Source organism: Triturus cristatus, chromosome 5_2 (genome assembly GCF_964204655.1).
Source record: "Triturus cristatus chromosome 5_2, aTriCri1.1, whole genome shotgun sequence".
Lineage (NCBI taxonomy): Eukaryota > Metazoa > Chordata > Amphibia > Caudata > Salamandridae > Triturus > Triturus cristatus.
This window is the reverse complement of record NC_140588.1, coordinates 133221796-133248784: the sequence shown is the minus strand read 5'-3', so window position 1 is coordinate 133248784 and position 26989 is coordinate 133221796. Positions and strand designations below refer to the sequence as shown.

Sequence of the window (26989 nt, the reverse complement as noted above, 5' to 3'; positions counted from 1 at the left end):
AGTGTGATAAGATTTATATAGGTAGCACCATTAGAGCTCTAAAGGATCGTGTGAGTGAACACATGAGAGCTATAAAAAAACTGTGACATGAGATATCCTATAGCTCAACATGTTTATGAGTGCAAGGCACAGGGTCTGACCAAATCTTTTCGATTTTATGGCATTGAGCATGTGAAGCTTGACCCACGTGGTGGCAACAGGGAGTTGAAATTGCGCAGATGTGAGGCACGATGGATCATGTGTATGAAGGCTGTAGAATTTGGTCTTAATTATGATCAGGAATTACAGTATTTTGTAGGGGATTGATAATTGTATCATCCCCTGCCTAATCTGATACTTTGGCCATCTGTATATACCACACATGGGTATAATTTTCCTATAATACGAATTTGGTTTAGTATTGGATATGCATGCATCATCAAACTACTGTTTAAGTTTAATCGCAATGTATTCATAATGATTGGTAAGTTCGGCTTTGACATTTCTGTATCTATTATTACACCTACTAAGTCACACACGGGCAAGTTATCCATCTTTCTATATTTAACAATTTTAAATAGATAACAATAAATGTGACACGGTTATTCTAGTCGGAATTATTTGGATATAGATCAACAAGCCTGGCGCTTAGCGAGCCGACTAATATGAGACTACTGTTGTGCGAGCTAATCTACTCAGACATACGCTGTTAAACTACCAGTTCTCCTTACTCGATTGGACTAGGAATATTTCACGGAGGGATAATGATATTTTATTGACCAAAGCAACTAAATGTAGCTATACTTATATTTTTACTGATACTGCGTGGGCTTCAGTGCCGATCTGATGGTCATGAGACCATTTAACTATGGCGCCCAAGGTTTTGCTTGGATTTCACTATATGTTTCAACATGGCGCCTATTTTTCGAATCGGTTGCTAGTCACCTTTTCTATTACTACCATTCCTTTATTATTATGGAAGTTGTCGGCAGCAGCGCCTGGTTCCTGTACTCGGGATCACAGAAGCCGCTTTTTCAGGTGAGCGGACTGGACGTATGGCGCGAGGATCTAATTTAGGATATGTACAGCAATAGATTAGAACAGTGTTAATTTAAGATTTCTTATCTTTAGGTCACTTATTGAGTTGACGACTTTCATAAAGAACTTGTTGGCAATCGGATACTTTGTAACAAATATTGTGGATGTAAATTAGGGTAAGTCCGAGGTACTTTTTTGTAGCATTTGATCTGGTGCGTTCGCTTTATTTTAGTGTTACAAAATTCTATATATTGTTGTTTCAGGTGCTCTTTACTTAGGCCTTTGACGCTTGGATGGCCTTTCTATGATTTTGCTGCATTTCGTTTTTGATATTGGGACTTGTGATTATTATCAAGTCTTAACAGGTATTTACTCGACCTCATGAGTACCTTGATTTATTGTGCCTCATGTGTGACGCAATGATTAATATTGGGTTATTTGTACCATTATAGGATTGCAGTTCTTCGAAAAATTAAGGTACAGATATTTCTTTTTAAATTATATGCAGCATGAGACTCACATGGGTTGGTGAGTAGATTCTTTAGAGGTATATTTCTGCTGACACCACCGCTGAATTGTGTTCCTCATAATTATTATTATGTCTTAGGATTTATGTCTTATACTGACGTTTCAACATCATTTAGTCATTGTTATTCTCACATTTGCCTGTTACTGAACCGTTTATCCTTTTGTTCTGAGTTTTAAGAAACTGTGGGATGTATTTTTTGTTTGTTATTTTTTGCCGCCATTACTCTATACATTTGTTATTTGTGTTACTTCCAGCCCTGAGGAAGTCGTATGGGTTAATCCCCTCCAAACGACGAAACACGTTGGGGAGTGGAAGAATCTTGCCAATAAACAAAGAAGAACTGAAGCTTTTGCTGGATTTGATTTATTGAAATATTTACTTATTTTATGGCGTGTGCATCAACTTTATTTCTTATCTCTATCAATCTTGCATTGAGCATTTTGGGATCTTGGGTGTTGTTCCCATTGTTGTTGGCACCGCTGTGACTTTGGTTCTTACATGTCTGATACTGTGTAATATTGTTGGTAGCGCCACATAGCCTCTTACACCCTAGAGATTTTTTGTAATTCCGTTCAGCAGTTCGGGTTGTCGCTGCGTCAACAGGCCCTATGGGAAAATGCATGGGGAAAACATGTTTTGGGACCCTCCTTTTTTCTCGGCCCCCGCTTGACGAAGCACCGTGAAATTTTCAGGATACAAGAGGACCGGAGCTGGCCAAAAGTTTGGAAAATTTTGCGAAGATTCGTCAATCGACGCCAACGTTATTCCAAATAGAATGTTGCAGATTTCCTATGGAAAATAGGTCCTAACTATAACTACCTACTGGCGACTGCCAGTAGGTAATATATATACATATATATTATCTACTGGCGGTCACCAGTAGATAGTTATAGTTAGGACCATGTTTCCATAGGAAATCTCAAAATACTATTTTGAATAACTTTGGCGCCGGTTGACGAATCCTCGCGAAATTTTCAAAACTAATGGGGCGCTCCGCTCAGCTCCTACCCTGAAAGTCTCGGGGTAATTCGTCAAGAGGAGGGCGAGAAAAAAGGGGGGTCCCAAAATGCGTTTTCCCCATGCATTTTTCCATAGGACCTTTAGTCGAAGGTACAGCCCGAACGGCTGAACAGAATTACTTGAAATTTGGCAGAGAAGTAGTCCTCAGGTCAGGGAAGTGCCTTTTGCAGGTCTGGTGTCAATCTGTTCTGTAGTTCCTTAGAAAATAGCATTTAAAAGCATATACATATCTATAGCCGTGCACCGTGCGCGCACCGTGCGCGCACCGTGCGAGCACCCTAACGTGCGTGAGCGTAATTCTGATTGGTGGTTACATGTTAGTCAACGTTCGAATCGGTCAAAATCAGGAAGTGTCTGCCGCCATTTTGTTTGTTTTCAGTGCGAGAGTGAAAAAGGAAGGTGGCGAATGTGAAAAGGGGGCAGGGTAGAGAGTTCCTGACCCCCTAGCCTTTGTCAGGGGGTCCCTGAAGGACCCCGAAGGCGGAAAATTAAAAATAAATAAATAAATTTAAAAATCGCAGGGGTGCGCGCACAGTACGCACACGGTGAAACCCCCCCCAAAAACATTTTTTTAATACTTAGTTTATTGCAAAATAAATATATAAAAAAAATAATTATACATACATAACTTAGCATTTAAAAAAACGTACAAATTCACTAAAAAAACCATAGGTTTCACACACGTTATAGTTAGGAATTAGCATTTAAAAAACCTTGCAAATTCACTTAAAAAACCATAGGTTTCACACATGTTATAGTTAGGTGGATATTTCACTCGTAAAAAACCAATGAAATTCCCCCGTTATAGTTAGTTGAGATAACTATAACTCGCGCGACCGCCACTCTATCACAAGGATGATGTCATCAGTGATGTCATGAGGGATGCCACCGTTATTCCAAATAGAATGTTGCAGATTTCCTATGGAAAATAGGTCCTAACTATAACTACCTACTGGCGACTGCCAGTAGGTAATATATATACATATATATTATCTACTGGCGGTCACCAGTAGATAGTTATAGTTAGGACCATGTTTCCATAGGAAATCTCAAAATACTATTTTGAATAACTTTGGCGCCGGTTGACGAATCCTCGCGAAATTTTCAAAACTAATGGGGCGCTCCGCTCAGCTCCTACCCTGAAAGTCTCGGGGTAATTCGTCAAGAGGGGGGCGAGAAAAAAGGGGGGTCCCAAAATGCGTTTTCCCCATGCATTTTTCCATAGGACCTTTAGTCGAAGGTACAGCCCGAACGGCTGAACAGAATTACTTGAAATTTGGCAGAGAAGTAGTCCTCAGGTCAGGGAAGTGCCTTTTGCAGGTCTGGTGTCAATCTGACATGTAGTTCCTTAGAAAATAGCATTTAAAAGCATATACATATCTATAGCCGTGCACCGTGCGCGCACCGTGCGCGCACCGTGCGAGCACCCTAACGTGCGTGAGCGTAATTCTGATTGGTGGTTACATGTTAGTCAACGTTCGAATCGGTCAAAATCAGGAAGTGTCTGCCGCCATTTTGTTTGTTTTCAGTGCGAGAGTGAAAAAGGAAGGTGGCGAATGTGAAAAGGGGGCAGGGTAGAGAGTTCCTGACCCCCTAGCCTTTGTCAGGGGGTCCCTGAAGGACCCCGAAGGCGGAAAATTAAAAATAAATAAATAAATTTAAAAATCGCGGGGGTGCGCGCACAGTACGCACATGGTGAAACCCCCCCTCCAAAAACATTTTTTTAATACTTAGTTTATTGCAAAATAAATATATATAAAAAATAATTATACATACATAACTTAGCATTTAAAAAACCGTACAAATTCACTGAAAAAACCATAGGTTTCACACACTTTATAGTTAGGAATTCGCATTTAAAAAACCTTGCAAATTCACTTAAAAAACCATAGGTTTCACACATGTTATAGTTAGGTGGATATTTCACTCGTAAAAAACCAATGAAATTCCCCCGTTATAGTTAGTTGAGATAACTATAACTCGCGCGACCGCCACTCTATCACAAGGATGATGTCATCAGTGATGTCATGAGGGATGCCACTGACCATGTCATGAGTGATGTAATATGTGACGTCATGAGCAGAGGATTGCGGGCGCGCGAGTTATAGTTATCTCAACTAACTATAACGGGGGAATTTCATTGGTTTTTTATGAGTGAAATATCCACCTAACTATAACATGTGTGAAACCTATGGTTTTTTAGGTGAATATATATATATATATATATATATATATATATATATATCCTACTGGTTATAAACTTTTTCCATAGATGAAGGGCTTTTTGTTTTGCAAGTAATTTTGTTGTCGTTTGACGAATCTTCAAAACAAGTGCCCTACTTTGTGTAGTTCTGCATGTAAAGTTTCGGGGCGATCCATCAAATAGGGGCAGAGAAAACGGGGAGATCCCAAAACGCTTTTTCCCCATGCAATGTCTGCGGTGATTTTGCAGTTTTTAGACACGGCTACAGTCTGACCTGCTGAATGGAATGACACTAAATTCGGAAGAAAGCTAGATCTTGTTCCAGAAAGATCTCTTTCTGTAATTTTGTATAAATCTGTTCAGTAGTTTGGGAGTCATCAAAGAAAGACATTCATAGATATCTCGGGATTCAGATCCTCTGTGGATCTGCAAGTACTTGTGGGTGATCCATCTGAAGCCAAATTGGAAAAAAACAAAACCTCACCTACTCATATACTAAACCATATACCAAACCCCCGCTGTGATGGACCAAACCCGGATCTGTTGACTGGGTGTGAGTGTTTGATTGGTTCTGATGCTCCAACCATTACCACCCCCTTTTGTACCGCTTTGTTCGCCATAAGTTGGCAGGGTATGCTCAGATGTGAGTCCCTTGCTCACTTTGCCACTGGATTCAAGCAAGCCTGGCTGAAGACGGCTGAAATGCCAGAAACCGGTCCTAGGAAGCTTGTTTCCGGTCCAGGGAAGGCATGGCTTGGCAGTTTGGGCTGGACTGTTCCCATGAGGCACAGGGTCAGACTGATTTGCATATGGCCATGTCTGAACTGGGGTGGCAGAGTGGGCTAAAGAACGGTGATGGACCAAACCCGGATCTGTTGACTGGGTGTGAGTGTTTGATTGGTTCTGATGCTCCGTTCATCACCACCCCCTTTTGTACCGCTTTGTTCGCCATAAGTTGGCAGGGTATGCTCAGACGTGAGTCCCTTGCTCACTTTGCCACTGGATTCAAGCAAGCCTGGCTGAAGACGGCTGAAATGCCAGAAACCGGTCCTAGGAAGCTTGTTTCCGGTCCAGGGAAGGCATGGCTTGGCAGTTCGGGCTGGACTGTTCCCATGAGGCACAGGGTCAGACTGATTTGCATATGGCCATGTCTGAACTGGGGTGGCAGAGTGGGCTAAAGAACGGTGATGGACCAAACCCGGATCTGTTGACTGGGTGTGAGTGTTTGATTGGTTCTGATGCTCCGTCCATCACCACCCCCTTTTGTACCGCTTTGTTCGCCATAAGTTGGCAGGGTACGCTCAGACGTGAGTCCCTTGCTCACTTTGCCACTGGATTCAAGCAAGCCTGGCTGAAGACGGCTGAAATGCCAGAAACCGGTCCTAGGAAGCTTGTTTCCGGTCCAGGGAAGGCATGGCTTGGCAGTTCGGGCTGGACTGTTCCCATGAGGCACAGGGTCAGACTGATTTGCATATGGCCATGTCTGAACTGGGGTGGCAGAGTGGGCTAAAGAACGGTGATGGACCAAACCCGGATCTGTTGACTGGGTGTGAGTGTTTGATTGGTTCTGATGCTCCGTCCATCACCACCCCCTTTTGTACCGCTTTGTTCGCCATAAGTTGGCAGGGTATGCTCAGACGTGAGTCCCTTGCTCACTTTGCCACTGGATTCAAGCAAGCCTGGCTGAAGACGGCTGAAAAGCCAGAAACCGGTCCTACGAAGCTTGTTTCCGGTCCAGGGAAGGCATGGCTTGGCAGTTCGGGCTGGACTGTTCCCATGAGGCACAGGGTCAGACTGATTTGCATATGGCCATGTCTGAACTGGGGTGGCAGAGTGGGCTAAAGAACGGTGATGGACCAAACCTGGATCTGTTGACTGGGTGTGAGTGTTTGATTGGTTCTGATGCTCCGTCCATCACCACCCCCTTTTGTACCGCTTTGTTCGCCATAAGTTGGCAGGGTATGCTCAGATGTGAGTCCTTTGCTCACTTTGCCACTGGATTCAAGCAAGCCTGGCTGAAGACGGCTGAAATGCCAGAAACCGGTCCTATGAAGCTTGTTTCCGGTCCAGGGAAGGCATGGCTTGGCAGTTCGGGCTGGACTGTTCCCATGAGGCACAGGGTCAGACTGATTTGCATATGGCCATGTCTGAACTGGGGTGGCAGAGTGGGCTAAAGAACGGTGATGGACCAAACCCGGATCTGTTGACTGGGTGTGAGTGTTTGATTGGTTCTGATGCTCCGTCCATCACCACCCCCTTTTGTACCGCTTTGTTCGCCAAAGGCCATGTGCAGTGTGGGGTTGAGTGCATGTGGATGGGTTGTCCTCTGCTGAAGGCCGTGAGCGGTGGTGGTTGTATTAATGTATGGTAATTATATATTACTTTATGTTTTAAAAAAACATAGAAATTTACTGAAAAAACCAAAGGTTACAGGGACATTATAGTTAGGTTGACTTTTTACCCACACAAAACCATACAAATTCGGCAGTTATTCTTATACTTATAGTTATACTTATGTGAAGAAATGATAACTCATGCCATTAAGTGACTTTAGCCCACGAGTTGTAGTTTCTTCAGATAAGTATAACAATAACTGCCAAATTACTATGGTTTTGTGTGGGTAAAACGTCAACCTGACTATAAAGTCCCTGTAACCTTTGTTCTTTTCAGTGAATTTCTATGTTTTTTTTAACGCAAAGTAATATATATTTACCAATGACTGTACTAGTTTGTTTTATAGTTTACATAGTGGTGGGTAACTACCATATTACTTTCCTACTTAATTTTGTACATATTGGGGCCGATTCACAGAATTAATGTGAGATAGAATCCTAAACTTACTACTTTTGGTATTCACAGAAGGCATTTAGTAATAGTAAAGTCAGGAGAATACCAAAAGTAGTAAGTTTAGGATTTTATCCCAGTTTAGTGGTAGTAAAGTTAGGAGTCCTAACTTTACTTCTACTAAATGCCTTCTGTGAATACCAAAAGTAGTACATTTAGGATTTTATCTCAGATTAGTTCTGTGAATCGGCCCCAATGTGTCCAGCTAATCAGTATAAGTGTTTACAAAACGCATATGCTCCTAAAGCACCATTGATGTACTGCGCATGTTAGAAATCTTTGTATTGAAGAGTAACTCTGTGTACAGGTGATAGTTGACTTGTGTTCATTATGTTCCACACAAGTGTTTTGGTATTGTAGAAAAGGTTTCCAGCAGGGAAAATATTCTATGTACTATGTATGAGGTATTGTAGGCAGCCTTGAGTTATTAGACAGAATCGTCTATGCATGACAATTTCGGCTCAGTATAAAAGGCTGTGTTCACCAGGTGCTCACCTATATACACGTGCTTGTTTTGCTTTAGAATATGGGTTATCTGTAAAGTTTTCACCACAGTTTGAAGGCTGTAGGTAGTATGATCTTTAGTACCTTCAGACCTTGGCTATTTTAAGTGAATAGTCGCTCTCTGGACAAGTTTTGCATAAAGTGTACACTGTGCCTAGTAGATACTTTTTAATACTCTGCGGTGTATTTCTCTTGAGAGTTGCACTGTCTACAAACAGTGTGGTACAGAGTAAACTCTCTCCATAGAGTAAGCACTATTTCCAGCACGCACGTTTCTACTCATATCCTCTTCATGTAGGTCAGTGACTTTCAGGGGTTTGATACAGGTAAAGACTGTCTGTTGTAGGACATGGGTTATGAAACAGGGCTTGAGTATCTGGAGGAACTTGGTTTTCCATGAACAGCTGTATACAGATTTAACACCAAGTGCAGGATAGGTTACCCTTTCATCTGTGGTTCATAGTCAACATGAACTCTGTTACCCATGAAGTGTATGGTATAGGGTAAATGTTGCAAATAACACAAGCTTGCTTTACCTAAGTGGGTATGATAGCAGTGAATACGCTTCATATTATTCTGAGCTATTTTGTACTTATGTTCACAGCTCTAATGGTATATCCGTTTAAAGAGCAATGTGTACAGAAGAAGCTTGAATAATGTCTTCAATTATGTCATAGAACATTTTATGAGGGATGTAATATGTGGGGTCATAAACAGTGCATGGCAATGGCATGAGTTACAGTTTCTTCAGGTAACTATAACTGTTGTTTTTTTAGTTTAAAATGATATATTTTGACTGACATTTTCCCCTAACTATAATGTCATTTTAACCATTGTTTTTTCAGTGAATGTCTGAGGTTTTCTTTAATGTAATCTAAGATATTATCACCATAATGGTAATGTTTATGTCTACATTTTCTGCTAACATAAATTTGGATTTTATTACCATACATAGCTAGGCCAACCCTCTGCCACCCACTGCATTAGACCATGCGCAGCATGGGGTTGGCCACCGGGCCTGGCTTGCACTCAACCCCCGACGAGTTGACCTGATGAGCTTGGCCAGCCCCCTCCTCCCACTATGACAGACAGATATCTCATAATAAGAATTGACACAGATTTATCCTTCGAATCTCAAATCGCATCTCTATCTGCAACTTGCTTCACATTTTTAAAGTCTCTCAGGAAGAACTTGGACATCCTTCTCCGTGTACCCATAAGTCAGTAGAACGTGCTCTGATCACCAAATGTTTAGCCAATGGCAACGCCCTCTATCTTGGGCTTCCACAATACCTTATATATAATTTATAAATTATGCAAAACACCATTACAAGACTCCTCCTTAACGTTCCCATGCATCAACCTATTTAACATCAACTTAGAGAACTTCACTGGCTTTTAATCTCGAAAACAATTAGGTTTAAAGCTCTGATTTTAATATTCAGAACCCTTACTAACAAGGGACTATTTACATTCAAGCATTCTTTCTTTGCAACACTCCGGTCCGTTCATTCAGATCTTCAGAAGCCAACCTTCTGGTAATTCTTTGAATTGAGTGGTATATATTGGGTGGATGCTCCTTTACCTATCTAACTGCAAGGCTCTGAAATACACTTTCTAGTGACGTACAGCACACTGTCTCTGAGTCGTGTTCAGTTCAGAGTCATGTTCAGTAAGACATTAAAAACTTGGCTGTTCAGCTGTGACTAGTACCCTCCTTTTATCTCGTTATGGTCTACAATGCCAGGATGCCTAATCAGGGCATCTGTTGCACTCTAAAAATCTCCATTGACTCATTCATTGTTTCAGATGGGGCTGCGGATAGCTGCCCATACCCCCATCTGCCCATCCTCTTTGTGCAGAAGAGAGGGAGCAGTAAATACTCCCCCAGCTTTACCCACAGCTCCTGGCCCAAAACAAAACCTTTGCATCTATTTACCAGTTTCTCATGGCACGCGGACAGAAGTACAGTGGGTTGAGAAACCTTACAATGAGAGTGGAACAGTTTCATGAATTCAAGGGAACTTTTCCTGAAAATATGTGAAAGGAGACTGGGGTGCTTCAGAATCTTTTCACAAATATTTGTAAATCAATATCTACCTAAGGATTGCCCATGGTATTTCTATGAGGACTGGATACACGGAAGATGTTCATTATTACGTCAATATTTGGCATGGATCCAGCCCTTCTATACGTACATTGTTGGAACTTGATATTATTAAAGTTGTATGTCAAACCAAGCCTCTCAAAGGCCAAATGGCTTAGAGGGTCTGCCTTTATTCTCACTATTTAACTTTTGATTTTTTTTTTAATAGAAACAATAACTTCTGGTTAATTTGCACATTTATGGTGTCCTGGTGATGATCTGCATACATTGATATGGTTATCCATCCATTCATCCAGCTAACAATGTCTTCCCATCAGCGGACCATGCACATGGGGTGCACATTTGTGATTCAGCTTTGCTGCTGTCACTTACAACTTCTTGCTTCAGCTTGTAGACAATATTTTTTCCCTCTAGATTCCAAATCTTGATGTTAAGTCCAGCAGCCACACACACACTAGTGGCTAGTGACAAAGCATTGATTGTATTGCTTATATCCAGGGAGTACAGGTGTTTGCCCTTGTTCACATCCCACAACAGAGACTATTTTTCCTCCTCTCCAGAGAGAGCTGTTACTGAAAAGGAACAGTAAGGTGTTCAGAAAGCCAGCGTGCCGAATGTGGTTTATCTTCAGTTTGCAATTAGCCATGATCCACACCTTCACCATTGTGTTCCATCTGCAAGGGACAATGATTGGATTCCTACTGTTAAGATAGAAGTAGAAGTGGCAGCCCATTGGGAGTGACTCACCTCTTGCACAGTGTACTTGTAGATTCCACATGTTTTTTCACAGCTTTGTTAATATTGAGAAAGTCGATGTCAATCTGAATAACGATACGATACATTCATGTATAAAAAAGAAATTGTATTCTTATTAGCAAATTCAACCGTTATGAATTCCATGTCAACCCGGCTCAGAAATACGTAGCCACCTAGACCTTGGGTCACTGATTGACAGGTCACAGGTGGAGCAGCACGTAGCCGGCAGACAAACGCACAAATAGGTAATCCCAGATCAATCCCACAGATAGGCACAGTGACACCTCAATGATCCAGGGAGATTAGCCACAATAAAGTATATATGGCCGGAAGGGTATGTGTGCTCCCAAAACCCCAAAAGTCAGACGGCACATAAGTGAAGAACATATAGTCAATCAGGACACACCACACACAGTACACGCAGTGATTAAGCACTCCCCATGATGGACATCTACCCACTGTCCGCATTGGGTCCATGCAAGGTCGAGGCTCACCTGGATTCCCCATCAAATACATTAATTTATGCCGGAACTGTTTATGGCATTCAATTAATTGTATATAAACCCATTTCAGAGATCGACTGTAAGTTGAGACAGTCCTCAGATCCGATGCCTGCAACTGTTCTCCCGGCCACAATTTTTCTCTGAGAATAAGTAGTTCATGAAGTGGTTCTCCTGGCTCCCCCGGTGGATCTCCGGTCTGTGCCAAGGGTTATTGCTGGTTTTCATTGGGTTCTTGTTTTTATGTGGATCCGTACATAAGGGATTTCCTGTTGTAAAAATGCTGTCCTCAAACTGGATCGAATGCAAGTAACTAGGAAAGTAGTAATTGTCAAAAGCGAGCTTAAAGAACAACAGGCCAGCAATAAAGTAACTGTCACAGATAGGTGCAGTGATGTCACAACGATCCAGGGAGATTGACCCCAATAAAGTACACATGGCCGGTGGGGTACGTGCCCTCCCAAAACACCATAAAGTCAGATGCCACATAAGTTAGGAACATATAGACAATCAGGACACAGCACACATGGTACATGCAGTAATCACGCGCTCCCCATGCTGGACATCTGGACACATTACCCACTGGCCGCATTGTGTGCACGCATGGTCGAGGTCCACCAGGATTCCTCATCGAATAAATTAATTTATGACTCCAAAGACAGCGGTTCACATTTCTTACCAAAAAAGGTTCACATGAACTGTTTATGGCATTCAATGAATTATGTATAAACCCATTTCAGATTGATTGTATGTTGAGACAGTCCTCAAACCCTATGCCTGTAATTGTTTTCCTGGCTGCATTGTTTAATTAAACAAACTGTTTTTGTTTTGCCAAACACCTCTACTCTCTTGTTTTTTTTAAAGTATTTCATGTTCAACCAAAAACTAGATGGTCTTCGTCATGAAAGCCAGACACAATATGACAGTTATTGGCTGACAAGGCAAAGACGTGGGTGATAGTGCCTATAGTGAGATCCCACAGCATGAGGGTGCCATCCCAGGACCCACAGAGTGCAAACTGCCTATTTCAGGAAATAGCTAGATCACCAACTAAGATAAAGTGACTACGAAGCATGCATTGAGGGATGTTATAGTTTGTGTTGTCCTGGGTCACCTTCCATATGATAACTCTTTCATAGGGACTAGAATTCATGATCATGTCAGGGATCTGCAGCTTTAGAGTGGGCATAAGATTACACTCAAAGTGCCCTTTTCTCAAAGGTAAATTTGGTTGTTAGCTTACGGGGTCATTTTTTTGCGCTCTTTAAGCCTTTAAATAAATATGAATGCCCTCTTTTGGCCTGCCAAAAATTCACAAAGGGATTCCTGGCAGACGTGGAGGCAGATATATCTGCCATGAGGTCCATGCCCATGTTTTGGCCTAAAGTGTCAATGGTGAAGTGAGGAATTCTTGCACAAAAACATAACAAATGGAAAAAAGGCAATACACAAAAGTTAAAGCACAATGTCAATTGTTTATTCAAAACTTAGAGATTCAATCAATCAATATCTTTATTAGGGCCATTAGCCATAAACGCACAAGTCATTATACACATGTTAAACATTTAAAGCATGTTAAAACTTTAAAAAAACCCTATAAAGAATCAAGGTAATAACGACAAATGGGCAACAATCAATCATACTAATGCAGGAGAATAAATGTAATTAAATAATAAACACAAATGTTACTAAAAACAATGCAATCTCACCAGGAAAGCATATTATTCCTACAGTAGCAGCAAGTGAGCCTCAATTAATCATGATTTGGCTAAACAATAACATATACTAAATAGCTTAAACTATCCATACAAGCAGTGATCTAGGTCTCTATTAGAATCAAATTATCATTCGTATAATGTCAGCCAGTTGGATATTACCTAGATAAGTAAAGTATGAAAAGTACAAGTCCCCCAACCTAATCTGTAGGTGGGGAGGTAACCCATTTCAGACTGCGCCTCCACATACGTAGTAGAAACCGGGAGACAGTGAAAATGATTGGACGGACTTTATTCGATCTTATAATTCTTAGTACAGATCTATGATCCCTGACTCCCATGTTGAGACATAACAGCAAAATCTAAGCCTTCCTATGTGCATGATCTGTGAGCAAAAAACAAAACATGCTCTATGATTTTCTTTATCCCAGGGAAAAAGGGGCAATCATTTTCAAGGGAAGGAACTCTGCCATCTTGTCGTAAATGATCAAAGCGGCAGCGTACCAAAAAAAGGAAATTTAATGTACAGCATTCTAGCAGCCGGGGGCTCAATATCGTCCATATACTCCTCCTGAAAACTGTGATCAAGCCTATTTAGCCCTTCATCTATGTGTCTACAATATATCACTTTTAGCATAGACTTCAAAACCCTACCAGCAGTTTCTGGATGTACCCAAAGGTCCTCAGAGCTGACCTCAATTAGGCTACGTTTGATGTAATCCAACCAGGAGATCTTGCAAAACCACGGCGCTTTAAAATGTAATCTTAGCCCATCCTGTAGAGTGCCAATTTGGCGGTAGACCAAATCCTCCTCCAGTACATCAAGAGTCTGAGTCTTACCTTGTGTACAAGAGATCTAATACCCAGGTCTAACCGCAGGGGGAAAGGGGGGTACCTACTGGTAGGTTGGTGAGAACTCATAAGAAATGATTCTCCACCTTTTCCATATCATTTACATTATCATGCCCCCAGAGTTCCCCACCAACTAACGACCCCCCCAGTGCCTGCAGGTTATAGATCTGCAATGTTGGAGTAACAGGACGAAAGCTGGAGCCCTGAAAGGTCCTCGGAATGCCACCTGTATAATGCTCCATTCTAAGTTTACTCTTCTGGATCTGGAAAGACCAGCCAATAGACTCAATAAGTGGAAAGCCCAGATAATTAAAGGTATTAACTTTCTCTAGTGGAACACAATTAAAGACTGGATGCGACCGAGAGGTATGACAGGGATTTAAGACCATATACTTGGTTTTGCTGATATTGATCTCTAGTCCTCTCTGTGTGCAGAATACACAAAACTGATCGAGCCGATTTTGAATGCCCATGGGGGACTTCGAGATCAGCAAGGTATCATCCACAAACAGGAGTGCTGGGACCTTCCTGTTAGCCAGGCTTGGGGCATCATGCATTCACTGCTCTAAGTAGTTTACCAGGTCATTAATGAAAATGAAAAAAGGATTGGAGCTAAAACACACACTTATATCAGACACCGAGACACCTGAATAAGGTCTGTCAGCTCCCTAGAGGTTCCACACCTGACCTGGGCATAGTTATTCATACGAAGCCTACTTATGATATCCACTAGATATTTCGGGTCACTCATGCTGGTCAAAACTTGCCATAGTGGCTCCCTAGGGACCAGGTCAAATGCTGACTGAAGGTCAAAAAAAATAACATATAAATAGCCTCCACCCATCGTGACATATTTCCAATAAACTAGCTCCAGTTGGAGAACCTGATCGATGGTACGGGTCTCAGCCCTAAACCCTGCTTGTGTGAGCCCATCTGCATCTTCCATCCAAGCCTGCAGTCAACTCAGTAGAATTCAACTAAAGAGCTTGTGTGAGCTATCAATGAGGATTTTAGATCGATAGATGGGAGATACCTAAGACTCTTTTAGTAGATCGGGATGCTCTCAGCCCTAGTCCACGAATGTGGCATGGGTAGCCCATTCATAATACTATTAAATAACAGGGTAAAATAGGGTCCCCTCATTTATTTGTCTGCTTTATAAAGGTCCCCCAATACCTGCTCCAGGCTGGGCGCTTTCACTGGGGTAATCCACTTAATAGCGTTTACCACTTCACTCACGGTGATTGGGCCGGCAGCACAGTCAGGCAGACTGGTAGAAACTCCCCCTGGTGGGACACAAGATGGCAAACCAACCTCTGCCTGTTCTGCTAGCTCAGCCATGCCTCTATCAAGGCCCATCAATGTCCTAAGCACAGGGCTCACTGCAGACTCATTATTCCCTGAATCATGCGCATACAGGCCTAAAATGTGGTCGGCCCAGGCAGTGGCTGATATATTATAAGACAGAGGGGAAGAAGTTCCGGGGCCCCTGTTGGCCAAAGTTTGCCAGAAAGAGTGATGATCTTTCCCCTTTGCTCCGAGCAGAAGCGTTTCCCAAAATGCAATTTCATGCTCACGCATAGCCTTTGCTATTATTGCATTATATGTGGCCCTGGCTTCCTTAATTCAGACTCTAATCCTGATTTTGATAGCAGCTATTAGGGGACGTCTCGATGCCCTACAATCCCTAGTATAGCAATGTGCCTCATTAGCCGACTTGGGAAGGGATCTAGCCTCTACCATAAAAAGTTCCTTTATGGCATAAATTAATTTTTATGGCTGAAAATGGCTTCATTTATGCTTATTAGGTAGACACAGAAAGATAACTAATAGATGTAAATGGTTTTCTGACTTCATAATTGTCTACCACAAGTGTGTGGAATTACACAATAGTAAACCCTAAGCAAGGGGTGAAGAATGGGCGGAACAAGACATGGGTTTCCTTGTAACTTTGTATGCCCACAAACTTGTGCTTTTGTAGCCATACACAAACTTCAACCCAATCCTTTCCCACCATAGAAATGGTCAGGAATGTACTCCATCAAAGGACTGGTGCAGGTCCACTTTGACAGTGGGAAGGGGAACAGATCACCTCCAAACTTGCAGGGTTGTAGGAGAAGGGCTGCATTTCAACAGTGTTTCATTGCACAATGTGAACAATTACACACTCGGGGAAATGAAAGTCTGGAGAATAAGACACATGACCTTTCACCAATAGTATGCCTTTCTTGGGGCAGTGTTCTATTTATAATAATGGGCATTTTTATGAAATGCAAAAAAATGTAAAAGCCCATTCTGATGCTGAGAGTACAGGGCCAACAAGTCCCCGGTAGTGTGTTCTGGTCACGCTAAGAAGAGCTAGGGAGCGGGAAAGTAAGCAGCAAACTCCTAGACAGAGTAATTGCTACCTTTACATTCCCTTATGGTCCACAAACTCCACCCTGCAGTAATGAGTGCCTTAGCAGTAGTGTTCCTTCCATCTCCTGCACCAAATGTGCCTTGACTTGATCCATCAGGGTGGATGTACCTGAGACCACAGCAATTTAGTTATATAGGAGGGATGATAATCAACGTGACACCACAGATAGGTCAGGGAAATTGCAGGAATGGAAAAAGTGGTAGAAATAGCTGTACTGTGTGGTGATAAAGTCTGCCCTGATGTTCCATGTCTTTATATGGTTCCCTCAACACCCAAAAGTATCCCACAGTGCCAGTGAACCCATTTCTTTCTCCCTCTCCCACCATTCCCTAGGAGTTCAAATGAAAGCGTTTTGGCATTGTTTATAAGACACAACTGGAATGTTACTTTTAGACCGGTAGGAGATTTCGCTGCCTCGCATGTGACTAAGGTAACCACCCGGTCCACCATGTAACCACCCTACTGTGGAACCTCTGGTCCCACCATGGAGAGGATTTACTGCCTGCGTGAAAATTTTTGAATACTATGGGATTGGGACCTTCTTTTGGGTTCCTACTCCTCATCAGTGCTGGTGCAGGGCCCAAAGGGGTGGTGCCACAAGAACCCATATCTTTTCTCGAGCCCCAACTACCAAACTTAGAGAAATCTGGAACCACAATGTGCTTTGCCATGATTTGCTGGAAAGGTCCACGCATTCCGCCTGGGTGTATTTTGCCACATTATGCTGTGAAATATCAGAAAGTTGATCAATTGAGGATTAAAAGTTAGCACCAATCAAAGGGGCAGATTTACAAGCCCCTTGCGCTACTATTGTGTCACATTTCCCATGTTAAAAGTGTCGCAAAAGTGGCGCAAGGGGCTTGTAAATCTGCCCCAAAGTGTCTACTACCTCTCCTTCTCCTCAACTTATGGAGAGGACTGTCTGAGTGAAGAATTACATCTACACTGATGAATAGCACTTTCACATAGTGGAATTTCAGAAAGCATCATGATCAGAGCTCTGTTAAGGGGTAACACATTACTGTACGTGTTCTCGTATAGTCATTGTGTAGGAGCCTCCACTGGTTGTATGGACCTTTGGTTGTCGACTGAAAGTATATGAAAGGACCTATCATTACCTACACATTGTGGCTTCAAAATAACCACAGAGAAGAAGATGATGTGCCACTATAAAGGTTTATTAGCAGATTGATTTAGTAAAAGCACAAATCCATCAATTAGTAAGTCAAATCATTCAAAAAGCATATATATCAGTCTTCATAGGTATATTATGAAGAAAAAGATGCAATAGATCACAACGAAGAGAGAACAGAATATGAAGTAAATTGTTTCCATAAAGGAAGTTTCCAACTCTAAATAAAGCATCAAAAGTGACAAGAGGAAGTTCAAAGAGAAAGGTATCAGCATCAGAAGATTCAAGTTAAGTTAAAGTTTTTGGGGAAAGAAACGGGTGTTCATGCATGAAACTCAGCCCTCAGGGCAGGGGAAATTGGCAGAGTTGAGATATATCTTCTTTCAGCAAAGTTTGGACAGGATCTGCTAAACTAATCTAAGGAACACACAATAAGTAATGGAAAGTTCTGGAAGCTTCTTCCCAACAACTCCCTCTAGACGGTCCGATCAGGAGACCTCTTTCTCTGGAAGCAGGTAGACTCCCTAGTGTCCCACTGCTAGACAAAGAAGGTACATATCTGCACGTCTGGTACAGGATGATCTCTCCCCTCCCCACGTACTACATGTCCACAGCCAAATCCTAATTATTCCTAGCTATCTCACCCTTTCAGTTTAATAACAACGAGTCTATTGCAACTAACGAGCACTCTGATAAAAACAAGAAACATAGCATGGATTTTTAAATTAACAATTTGTTTGATTCAGGCCTGGTAGCAAGTTAGGCCAACTTTAGAACAACATGGCTTCCAAACAAGTGCAGGCAGCATGAGTAAATACATTGATTATATTTCGGTTCCGTTATATATGTGTGGCTCTCTCCATGCTAAATATAGCCATCTACAGGGATTTAATTCATACGATGCAAACAGATCAATAAAGTTACCGTATAATATACATTTGGTGTAGGCATGCGTGAAGCACTAAATTGCGCAGCACCACTACCCGAGGGATAGGAAATCACACGACTGCAAGACAATTAAAACAATTGTCAGGATGCAGTGCAACAACCCAACTCTCCTTCTGAGAGTCTGGAAAGAACAGCCCGCTTGTTTGTTGGGAACCCTTTTTGGTACCATAAGTACGCCTATGTAGTGCACAAAGTTCACTCAGTATATTGCAGCATATTTCTGATCCACTTTGTTAGTGAATTGGAGCCTGAACCATACAGTTTGCAGCTAGATTCCCCAACGCACACTAGAGGCAGATTTACTAAGAATTCACACAACACAGGGCAGCAAGACAAGTTGTTGCACTGTTTTGCATGAACAGGAGAGAGGTGAAGAGTGCCATATCTAGTATGATATGTGGCTCTTTAGCTCTCTCCCGGAACTGTCGCACTTGTGACTACCTAGCACCAATGCAGGCACCCATGCACCATGCTGCAATCATCTTTAACAAGCAAGATTTCTTTGTGCAGGAAGGGACACTATCCTACAAGAAAAGCAATCCAGAGATGCATTTTCCTTTTTCTATATGTGATGAAGACTACACCATGCATAGAAAGAGGAAATACCAAAGAGAAATAAACATATTTCTCCTCTTTACGCCTCTGTGTGGTAGGTGCACCCATTTCACACAATTCCACCTTTGTAACACTGAAATGCATGGTTGTATGCATGGGAACACCCATGTTCCACCCATTGAATGCCTACACTAAGAAATGTAATGCAATGCAGCGCAAGCTGCTGCATTGAGTTCCATTTCTTTACAAGGACGTATAAATCAGGCCTTGCTTTGCTTTGTGAATCCCAAATAAGCCATTGCCCTGCGACGCCTCCCGTGATGCAAGGGTGATATTGAGGCTAAGTAAATCGGCCCCTATGTGTCAACTGTGGATAGTATTCCAACAGAATGGTGACTGCTACATATTTTTCTGTCAAAATATCGAGTCCTATGTAGATGTGGAGTTAACAATAGTAAGAACTTACCTTCATGATGTTTGGTCTTCGAAGTTTAGGCCTTAATATTTTAGCCCCACAACATTTTTACCCTCAATATCCTGACATACAACCTTATGGACCATAAACCTTGAACTTTGTTTGGGATACAGAGCTTTATTTGCTATCCAAGCGCTATTTAGCTAAGGATATCATCAACAATAGCATGGTCCTATTCCCTGATGGTCACAAGGAAGAGTGTGATCACGTTTGCAGCAATGTTGGATTAATGAGACAGGTCTCTCAATTGGAAAACTTGTGCCAACCCTGAGACTTAGGGCCAGATTTTTCATTCTTTCATGCAGTGCAAAGCAGCATGCCACCTTGCAGCACTGCGAGAAAGGGAAAGAGCAGGATTGCACCGTATTTACCATTATACGGGGCAGTCTGGCCCTTTCCTAGCACTGGTGCTCTTTTGGCTGCCTAACTGCAATGCAGGCACCCTTGCGTCATGGTGAAAGGGTGCCTGTAGTGTATGCAGGACTGTTTTTGTGCAGGAAAGGACACCTTCCTGCACAGAAACAATCCTGAGAGGCATTTCCTCTTTCTATGTGTGCTGCAGAATGCAGCATATTTAGAGAGAGAAACAAATAAGGAGAAATAAAAGGCATTTCTCCTCATTACGCCTCCCCTGGGAAGGCATAGCATTGTGATGCATTCCTAGGTCTACCACCTATGGTAAATCTGGACAGGCATGAAAATCCATGGGTGGATACGTGGGAAAACCCACGCTCCACCCATGGAACATCTCCCTGCTGCAGAGTAATGCAAGGCAGCGATTTGCACTGCCTTGTGTTACTCCAGATTTATCAAGCCACGCTGGACCACACAAGGTGGTCTTGCATGGCTTGATAGATTTCACTTAGGTTTGTGTCGCTCTTTCGCCTTCTTTCATGGTGCAAGGGCGACGCAAAATCTTGATAAATATGGGCCTTAGTGCTTGGCACCTGCATTGTTCTGCCAGCCGTCTACATCAGAGCTGTGTGGAAATTTACCAGCTAGATCACAATCCTTAATAGAAGGCCTGCTGTAATTTGCAAAGAAGCCCTGAATGATTTACTTTAACAGCCAACATCAGAAACACAGAATGACACCAGGGTCACATCAAAGGTTTTTGGTGCAAATAACACTCCAGGTCTTGACATTGGCATGTGACCTTTACTTCCAATGGCCAGTTGTGCCCTTAAGACCTACATCAACTGCATATACATTGAGGCAAGTAAAACCCATGCTTAAATACAGATTTCATGGGACTCCAAACGGATAAGACTTTAGAAAAGAACTTAGAGGCAATGTGTAAAGTATTTATGCAGCAGCACAAACAGTAATACAGTAAAAATACAACATGAGAAAAATCCCACACCAATTTTGAAAAGTATAGTAATATTTACTAAATTATTTGAGACCAAAATAACAAAAATGGCAAAAATCCAATCAGTAGAACTGGAGATAGGCAATTTTAAAGATTTAGATAAAAGTAGCACCAAAAGGCACTAAGCGCAAAATGAGGTTATCTGGTCAGACTGAACCAGGACAAAGTCACAAGTTCAGGCCGACTGCAAGAGAACGCATGCTGGGCACTGGATCAAGATTGGCCCACTGAGCATTGTACCTTATGTCCTTGGTGCACGTTCTGTGCAGAGTTACTTAGCAAGGATTCGCATCATCTAGCGCCAGTGCTGGTGAAGTTACGAGGCTTTGCGTTGGCCAGCACTGCTTCTGATGAGCTATGCAGGGATTTGTGTCACTATGCGTTTAATCAGATGAGGATCGCAGCGGGGTAAGTCTTTGCGTCGATTTGCGTCAGATTTGGTGGAACCTTCAATTTGGCCAGGAGAAGCTCTCTCTGATGTCAGTCAAGGGCCCATGACTAGGGAGGCACCACTTGGGGATCAGGCAATCACTCCAGCAGAGGCCGGCAGGGCTCAGGCAGGTCCAGTTGCAGGTCCAGTGCAGCTGGTCAACTGGGCAATTGCAGGGAGGCATCTGGAGCTTGTTAATTCGCTGTAGCTCTAACAGGGGGTCAGTCAGCTGACCTTTGGAGTCACTTCTGCCTAAGATGAAGGGTACAGGTCCATTCTTCCTTCTCAGCAAGCAGCGCAGGTCTCAAGCAGGAGGGCGTCCTTCTTCTGTAGTATCCACAGGTCTGGGAGTGCACTAAGGAGTGGGTCTGAGTGTCCAGTATTTATACATATACATATACATATATATATATAGAGTAGTGTGGCTCACTGGTTAGAGGCGGCAGACCCGTAAGCAGAGAATCGGCAAGGGACCAGGGTTCAATTCCCGACGCGGCAGGGTCGTGGACCAGGGTCAAAACGGACTTGATAATTCTCGCCTCGGTACCTACTCTAACCAGGAACACACTCGGCAACTCTGGGCATTAAGCTTGCCTCATCTCTACAACGGCCCCCCACAGACGCCAGGAATGCCTGGTTTCACCTTGGAGATACCCAGAAAGGGACCATCTCACAGGGAAAACCAGGACAGGTTCCCCAGCGGTCTTCAGCGCCAGGATACTCCATGGAGTCACAGTGCGCTTTACAAGTACACCCACATTTACATTTACCTGGTGCCCACTTTGATGTGGGAGAAACTTCTAGAGCCACCCCTGACAGAGGTGTCTGGAATTTCGTGCCTTCCTGCCCTGGCCCCAGCTTGTCTGTGGAGACAAAAGACTAGTGTGAGATCCTTTGTGAGTGTGCTGAGACGGAGTCTGTGTGATGTGCTTACCCTAGCAAATCAGAGTTGGCCTATCCTGCCAACACTTATTCTCCATTTGTTTCACTGTCTGGGAGTAATACACAAAGACCAACTGCCAGTTACACCTACTCATGAGACCCAGGGCACAGGCTGCAGGCACCAAATGGTTAGGACAAGAAAATCCCAACTTTCTAAAAGTGGTATTTTCAGAATTGTGAATTAAAATACAATTTTACCACTAAAAAGGGTCTTAAATCACAATTCCTTAGAGACACAACTAGACTTTCCTACTTGTCTGGTCCCAATTGAAAGTTATCACTTATTAAATGTAATAAGGGAACCCAATGTTATCCTACGAGAGAGGTAGGCCTTGCAGTAGTAAAACATTTATTTAGGATTTTTTTGCTAGCAGAACATGTGAAACTTAACTGAACCTGTCCAACTTTTTAAATACGCAGCACCCTGCCCTCTGGACTGTATAGGGCCTACCCTAGGGGTTACTTGCATGCATTAAAAAGGGAGTTTTAGGCCTGGTGTTGGAAAACGAGGCAGCATCTGTGAGGCCTGCACAAATAACATGACTACATTTGTCCTTCACTGGGAACCAAACACCCAATTGTAGCGCCTGACTCTCAGAGGGTAGCGTTGCAGAGCAGTCTAATGCTTACTCAAGGGAGGTGGTGTGGGCTAGTAATTGCCATGTGCAGGTGCACAGAAATAACACTCAATAATTGATTGTCCAGTCTGTACTTTGCTTTATAAAAGTAAGAGTACATTTATTAAACACACACACTACTCAATACTATGCACCAATTTACAAATATACATAAACTGTTGAAATTATTTTGTGACATTGCATAACATCTCCATCTCTCCCGTGGGGGGTGGGGTCTAGTACCACCACTCCCATATATGCATATCATCTTGCCCCCAATGCAATTAGTTGAACATAACCTGGGGCGGGGCTCTGCGCACTGGCATCATCCCAGTGGCGACCCACCCCATTACCTCAACAAGCATTAAAAATGGATACCCCTGCCTTGGTGACACATAACCCTGACTGAGCATCTCCTACTGACCATAAAGTATGCACCTCTAAATCTTAAGGGCTAGCAGTCTGGGGTCTTCACCTAAGTGCAGCAGCAAGGATACATGTTTAAGCACTCTTTAGAATGACAGTACTGAACACAGCTGTGGATCATTAGAATGCATTGCAATGACAACCCCTAAAGGCATCACAGATGAAATCACAGGATTATGCATATCCAGCCAGACACCCTAGCAGGAAAGTCTGGAAACATAACCCCACTTGGCTCATGACATCATCTTACACCAGCATATCACATTAAACACATGAACTTCAGTCCCTCTAAAAGAAATAACCATAAGTAAATGTATTTCGGTGCAATTACACCACTTCACCTCCAGCGGATGCCCTTCTCCAGACATCCCCAACTCAGCCCTTCACTCCATGATGCACTTCGTGGTACACCCTCAGCTGTAGAACATAAGTTCCAGCCCAGAAGGTGTTAAATGCTGGCTGAGCCCTTGAGGGGTTATTCTTTCAGATGCCCCGTGAAACTTATGGGTGGACTGTTCTTCTTTATGCTGGGGGAGGCTGCGTTGCTCCTGCAGCCCCCCCTGCACCTCTTTTCACACATGAGGGTGACCCCCTCCTCTGGGGGCCACCAGGTACCAAAAAAAACGATGTTCTCCCCATGCCTTGCAAGGCATTATGGGGCGCTTCAGGCTCCTTCTTATGCATAATAATGAGCGGCTCTCCCACTGTGCCGGAGAGAGCCGCACTGGTGGTACCGGCGGCTTCGCCGCATCTTCCCGCTTCGGTGGGGGGCCCGGTCCCACCCGGACACCCAGGTGATGGTAGGCGGCTCGGGAAGCCCACCCCGGCCGCTCCTTGGGGTTTCTGGGGACCAGTCCCACCTGGGGATGGGGTCCCAGGCCCCCGAACATTTTTGGGGGGGCACGTCTGCGCTCCCCCTCTTTCCGCATCGGCAGGTTGGGCTCCTGGCGCCCCGCCTATGGCCACCTTCACGGGGAGCACGACGGCACTCCCCGTCTTCATTTTTCGGCGGGGGCCAGGGTGGGCTCCTGGCACCCCGCGGGGGTACCTTCACGGGGTGCGCGACAGCGCCCCCGAGTTTCCTTCCTTGGGGGGCAGCCCCTGGGACCTGACCCACCCCGGGGGCAGTTTCAAGACCGGCAGCGGAGCCCCACGTGCTTCGTCATCGGTCCCATCAATGGTCAATGGTCGTGTATCTTCTGGGGGCATGTCTCAGCCCCCAGGGGTCCGATCTTCCCCATTGTCACGTCCTCTTGCTCCTGGTGGTGCCCCCCAGCCACTGGGAACACATGCCTTTGCCCTCCGGGTCTCCAAGCGGGCACATTCTGCAGGGAAAAGTCTTCACTGGCTCCCTGCGCCAGCCTTTCGCCTGGCTCTCCTCCTGGGCCTCTCTTCTCCCTGCGCAGAGGCCCCTGCTTCTGCACACCGGTCCTGGGCTCTTCTTCTGGTGCTGGTAGGGCCCTGGGGGCAGTCAGGGGGGTCCTCCTTCCAACTGCCCATTGCCAGGCTCCAGCCCCTTTGGCCTCAGCAGACCACACCCCAGAGAGAGCTTCTCTTCCTGTGCAAGCACTTTTTAAAAGTTGAGTAGGGGGCTGGTAGGAAGTCTCGGTTGGTCCTATCAAACAGTGACACATCACTTCCCTGCCCCTGCTCCCTCCTTCTTGTCCAGCCTCTGGGTTTGTTCAGAATGGCGCCGTCCAGTGTCTCTGGCCACATGGTGTCTGAAACCCAACTCCTTCCCCCCTCACTGCCTTCCCTCCTTGGTGCAACCTGGTGCCTGGCACCCACAGACAGATGCTAATGGATGAGCCTGTAGCACCACCCATCTTCTCTTCGTGAGGAGGAGGACTTAGCTTGTGGAAGAAAGGTTATCAATCCATCTTGCTGAGGTCAGCCCTCAGCCTGGGTCTGGTCATGGCTGGCTCAGAGAAATATGATAGTTCTGTATGACCCAAAAGCAGTACAAATATGACTTTGGACTCTGCAGAACACTTCTTTTCACATCAGCTACAGTGGACTTTAGTGCGTGTCTGGAATCTGTAGGCTTTAGGAAAGTGAAACTAGCCTATGTGCTCTATATCCCCATAAGAGAATAATGGAATAAACACTGTAAAGCACACTGACTTTCCCTGACAAGTTTCTTCCCACTGTATAAAGCCTATTCCATGTCACCACCCAATTCTGCATAAGTCCTGCCACACCATTCACTTTGTAGCTGCTCCTGAACTGCGCACGCTAGGAATCTCCCCTGCGCAGCCCGTACACGTGTGCACATGCATGTACACATGTGCCTGCATGTAACCAGCCCGGTGTCCCTTACTCCAGCTGCTGCGCAGTGGCCTGGTCAAGCCAGGGGGACACCAGTAAAATCCCCATGCAGTCTCTTACATCCTGAGTTCACTGTGGGTGAGTCCCAACTTATGAGGCTGCCCCACAGTAAAAGCTCAACAATTAGGTGCTCAAAAAGCAAAAAATCCGGGCAGCCCATTGTGTCAGAACCACCTTCTAACACACGCCCCGCCATGCCCAGCTGATCCCTACAGGGGAGAAGTAGCCACTCTACATGGGTACACTTCCCGTAGTCAGCAATAACTAGTTATAAGGGGTTCTGACCAGCCCCCCTTACTCACCAGTTATCTGCTCCGACCACCTACTCCTCCCATCCATGAAATCTCCATCCATGACAGGGATCCCAGACTAGCCTAAGAACCCTCCAGGCTCTAGGTTAGATACCTCTAGGTCACTCATGGTCTACATGGACTCAGTCTAATTAGGCCCACCTTTGCCCTTGGGCAGGCAACACTATGCCTACCACTTCTCTGGACAAGGGTACAGTGCCTCAGCACTGATGCAGTCTACATCCCACCCCTTGGGTCACTAGCTGATCTCCCTGACGGAGTTTGGTCCAACCAGTACCCTCTCTCCGTTTGGTCCTTGCACCCCAAGATGCAACCTCTCTGGACCCTCACCCTCAGCCTGCCGCTGAGGTCATTTTGCTGCCACCACCCGTTCGGGATGACTGGCTTCCCTAAAGAAAGCACAGCCACTCATGCTTTTCCCACACAGAAAAGCTCCTCTGGCCACTGGCCTGACTCCCAAAATAGGACCTCAGACCGGCCTCACTACCACACTGGCAGTGCCAAGGAGGAATACTGAGGGTGCCTCGTCAGACATCCTGCAGCTCATTCTCCCCATCAGTAGTTCCACACGGAAACTACCCCGGGAACCTAGACCCCTTCCTTGTTCTCCGCTGTGAGAACAGGGCCTATGCACCCTTCCCTCCGAGAGGCGCGCTCTCCTCCCGGAGTACCCTTAGAGAGCCTGTGGGCCTCGAGCTAGCTAGACCCAGGCCCACCTGTTATGGCTCTCCCCGGTCTCCCGGCAGCGCCTTGGGAGAACTTCCAAGGACCCACAGGGTCCCTGGATGGCCTGCACCACCCCTTCCGAAGAGCAGGGTCCCTTCACGTAAGATAGGCCCCGCCTGCCTTCAGGGTAGTACTACCACCCTCAGTCAGGGACCCTAAAGATCCCGACTAGGCCTGCACCGCCCTCTTCCGATGCACAGGGTCCCTTCACTTAAGATAGACCCCACCTGTCTTCAGGGCGGTACTACCTCCATCGACCAG

General features: G+C 44.5%; 1 pseudogene; it reads right to left on the bottom strand.

Moving 5' to 3' along the window:
- Positions 1-10512: 10512 nt before the first annotated feature.
- LOC146822715 (small ribosomal subunit protein RACK1 pseudogene) overlaps positions 10513-26989 on the bottom strand; it is a 55035-nt pseudogene continuing 38558 nt past the window's right edge.